This window comes from Chiloscyllium plagiosum, chromosome 18 (genome assembly GCF_004010195.1).
Source record: "Chiloscyllium plagiosum isolate BGI_BamShark_2017 chromosome 18, ASM401019v2, whole genome shotgun sequence".
Classification (NCBI taxonomy): Eukaryota; Metazoa; Chordata; class Chondrichthyes; order Orectolobiformes; family Hemiscylliidae; genus Chiloscyllium; species Chiloscyllium plagiosum.
The window spans coordinates 14,028,979-14,033,893 of record NC_057727.1 but is presented as its reverse complement, the minus strand read 5'-3'; positions in this window follow the sequence as shown (position 1 = coordinate 14,033,893).

The window sequence follows — 4,915 nt, the reverse complement described above, 5'->3', positions numbered from 1 at the left end:
CAGCTAAACAGTAATGAAGCCTTAGGCCTAATATTTGGTGTCCCTCTGGCTTCATCATTCAGAGGTGACTTCTTCTTCTTCCTTCTTTCTCCAGCATTCAAATGGGGAGTTGGTGTAGTGCTAATGCAAGTGGCCAGAAAGTCCAGTGACAAAGCCTAATCCTCTGGGTACACAGTTTTGGATGGCAGCTGTTTAAATTTGAATACAATTAATAAATATGGAATTAAAAGCTAATCTCATTGACTCTCATTGTGAAATAACCGCACAGAGGCCAGTATCTACCATCAAGTCACTCATTATTTACATGTGCACAATATACTGGTTGTGGCCAGCCCAACTCAGAGTCAGTCCCTGAAATGACGAGATTCTGATCCCCCGTTTATATCTGTCAGCCAGGGCTCTCTGATTGGCCCAGGTTAACAATCCTATTCAAGGATCTCATAATCAATACGATCCATCTGGTTCCAATCACTACACTGTGTCTATTAAACCATCTGGCTCACTAATATATTGTAATGAAGGAAATCTGTCATCTTTACTGGAACTGGTAGACAAATAACACCCAACCCACAGTAATGTAGTTAGCTCTTTAATACCTGTTCAAATGGCCTGAAGAACTATTCGGTTCAAGGGTTATAGGGATGGCCAACATGCAGGTCTTGTCAGTGATGCCCACATCCCATGAAAGAATCAAGAGAATTGGTGTGCCCCTGTTTCTGGGCCAATCTAATTTAATGATATTGATTGACGGATAAAGATTAGCCAGGATGCCAGAGATAATTCCTTTGCTCTTTTTCAAATAATGTTAAGAGATCTTTTACATCCACCTGAAAGTGCAAGTAGAGCCTCAATTAAATGTGTCACCCAAAAGGCAACATCTCTGACGGTGCAGCTTTGAAGAGTCAGCCTAGATTATGCACACAAATCCCTGGATTAGTACTTGAACTCACAATCTTCTGAGTCAGAGGTGAGGATGGTACTCATTGAGCCATGTCTGACACGTAAAAGCAGGTTAGGAGATGCAAGGCATTTGTAATTGAAGTTTCTGTAGATGTTTAATGAAAGGTTTTCCATTACAGATCAAGATAAACAGTATTTTACTCCAGTGTTGTATAAGTTGATTAAAAATAGATTTACAAAAACATAATAAAGAACAGAGAAGAGCTCTGTGAGTGAGTGCCTATTTCTATGGCACTTATTTTAATACATGCCTTTCCAGTTTTCTCTCCGATTCGCCTGAAGGCCACGGCTGTTGCTGGGTTACGGCTCCACAAGTGCTGGCAATCTTCCAGTCTCTCATCCAAATGACTACTCTTCATTTTTGAGCATAGAAAATAAATGCTAGCAGGCTATTCAATTGTGAATGCATGACAGTTAATCCTGTGTGGCTGAATATTTGCACATGGGCTCTTTCCAGCAACTATCCCTCATTTTTATTGGGATGGCAATTCTTAATTGGGTGAATTGGGGGAAGGTAAAAATGTTGAATTGACAAACAAATTGACTTTATTCAAACTTACAAAATTCTTACAGGGCTCAACTAGGAAGATGCAGCCAGGATATTTTCCCCTGGCCGTGAAGGGATTAGAACCAACGGATACAGACTCAGAATGAGCAGCAAACTATATAGGATTGACAAGAAGAAGAATTTCTCAACTCAGAAGATGATGAATCTTGGAATACTCTGGCCCAGGCAGCTGTGGAGGCTCAGCCATTGAATCTGCTCAAGACAGTGATTATGATTTTCACATGTTACGAATATCAAGGGATTTGGCATTAGTTCAGATCCCTCTTAGCTTTCTCTGTGCTAAGGACAATAACCCTAGTCTATCTAGTCTCAATTCATAGTTGAAGTGCTCCAGCCTGGGCAATATTTAGGTGAGTCTGCGATACACAGTCTCTTGTGTAATTACATTTTTCTTATAGTGTGGTGACCAGAACTGCATGGAAAAGTCCAGCTGAGGCTTAATTAACATCTTATACAGATCCATCATAACTCTTGTATTCAATGTCTCGACTTGTAAAGGCAAGTGTCCCATAAACCTTCTTAACCACTTTATCTGCCTGTCCTGTTGCCTTCAAGGATCCATGGACATGCATACTAAGGTACTCTAATGCTCTGTATTTTCTCAAGCCCTACCATGCATTGTGTACTCCCTTGTTTTCTTACTCCTCCCTACATGCATTCCCTTACCTTAATGGCCTTTTCTTTCTCACACTTTTCTCAAAGTCTTCATGTTTGTGGTCAGAAGCAGCAGGATTGTTTCCTTTAGGTCTAACAGGCTTCTCACCAAGAAGAGCAGGGATTGGCCTGCCCCAATAATATCTAGGTCTCACTGTGTTGTCAAAACTCCACTGTCTTATGATGTTCATTCCACCTCCATTCAGTGATGTACTCTTGACACCCATTTCCCAAAAGCTTTCTTGCCTGTGCAGCCAGGTAAACAAAATTGACAGAAGATATAGAAGTCCCTGACTTTCAGCTTCACCACAAGAAAATCTTTGCTTCCTCAATTCCTCTCCAGTAATCTTTTCCAGGTGCAGAGCAAATACTGGGGCTCAGAAGTGTAAATTATGGCAATTTTCTTCTATCATATTTCTTCTGTCAATTATAGACTAATAAGCTCCAGGAAGAAAATTAAAATACCAGGTTTTTCTCTTAAATCAGTGTATTTGTACTCCAGATAGAATGTTTCAATTGAAAGTGTTGAATAAGATTATCATTGTAGATTTGCTCTTATTTATCTGTTATATCAACAGACTCATTCACTAAATGTGTGTTGAATAGTTGGATCCATATAATACCCTTATGGCTCAACAGAGTTCATAATTCCTTTCAAGTATCATATCGTATTGCAGCAGATTTAAATAATATTGTCACATCATTGAGGATTTATCTCAATAGGAAGAGGCTGGATCACTCCAGTCTGAAAACTTGGCTTGAAATTCAAGGTGTTGGCCTTCGTGGTAAAACCTTTCCAGCAACAGAAGCTACGGCTGCAGTGACCTTTTGTTTTACAGAGTACTGCATTCAGTTGCAACAATTTATTGGAGAAACGTAATTGCTACATATTTTGGGATATATTTGATCTTTCTGGTAAACATTTCCAAGCACACCTTTAATTGGACTTTATGTATCCTATGGTGTGGAGTACAGCTTGCTGCTTGATATCACATAAAATAACCATGACTTTGAATTTGAAAATATAATTTGTGTTGTATAGCTGTGTAAGTTCCTGTCCTTACAGATGCACCGTACTAATGTTAAGCATGAGTGTATAACAAAATACTTTATTCTACATAAAATATAGGAATGAATATAATGCAGTTCTCAAAGTAAGTTCTATCAGTTTCTTACTGCTATTGTTCCAGGTAAAATAGCAAAAAAATACAAACTTTACTTATGCTTCTGGTCAATAATTCATTTTGCAGTTTTTAATCTTAAACTGGTTGGGTCATAGAGAGCACAGATTCACTTTAACAATCTGCTGTGTCTGAAAGAATCAAAAGAAAATCAATGTACATCCTGAGTTGGATACCTTTTATCTTGGAAACCTAAGATATTCTTTAACTAAGATTCCCAAAGGATGAATTGACTGAACTGATGCCGAATGGGATAAATAGTGTATAGAAATCTTTCTATCATAGTGGGAAAAATGCTTTAACATTTTACCCAAACATTCCAAGGTTTAAAAATTAATTTTCTCAACTAATATGATAAGGATCTAGATTTGAATTCTCTTATCCTTATATGTTAAAACTAATGCAGCTCTTAATGTTATCTTAACCATTATAACGCTAACTAAATTCCACTCAGGCATAACACAAAGCATGACATTAATTTAAATTGTTACATAGTTATCTCACTAATTGCAATGTTGCTTCCTGTTTTCTATTACAAATCCAGGTAAATGACCTCTGTCAACTTCACCAGGGTACCACTGCACTTTAAAAGGCAGAATTCATGGCACCCTCCCTGTAGTAATGGTGAAGGTACAATATTGAGTCAGGATAGTTTCTAAAAAAACGTTTTGTTGTTAATGTGTTAGAACTGGCTTCATTACTGCTGAGGAAATGAGGGAAAAAAACAGCCGGCTGTTCTGTTCTTGAGTTCTACCCAGTAACTCTCTGTTAGAATAAACGAAGAACCACAGTTGCTGGAGATAGAGTCATAGAGTCATAGAGATGTACAGCATAGAAACAGAGCCTTCGGTCCAACTCGTCCAATGCCAACCAGGTATCCCAGCCTAATCTAATCCCATTTGCCAGCATTTGGCCCAGATCTCTCTAAACTCTTCCTCTTCATGTACCCATCCAGATGCCTGTTAAATAATGCAATTGTGCCAGCCTCCACCAATTCTTTTGGCAGCTCATTCAATACCCACACCACCCTCTGCATGAAAATGTTGCCCCTTAGGTCCTTTTTATATCTTTCTCCTCTCACTCTAAACCTATGCCCTCTAGTTCTGGACTCCCCATCCCAGGGAAAAGACCTTGTTTGTTTACTCTATCCATGCCCCTCGTGATTTTATAACCCTCTTTAAGGTCACCTCTCAGCCTCCGACGCTTCAGGGAAAATAGCCCCAGCCTATTCAACCTCTCCCCATAGCTCAAATACTCCAACTCTGGCAATATCCTTGTAAATCTTTTCTGAACCCTTTCAAGTTTCACAACACCCTTCTGCTAGGAAGGAGACCAGAACTGCACGCAGTATTCCAAAAGTGGCCTAACCAATGTCCTGTACAGCCGCAACATGATCTCCCAACTCCTATACTCAATACTCTGACCAATAAGGAAAGTATACTAAATGCCTTCTTCACTATCCTATCTATCTGCAACTCCACTTTCAAGGAGCTATGAACCTGCACTCCCAGGTCTCTTTGTTCAGCAACACTCCCTCGGACCTTACCATTAA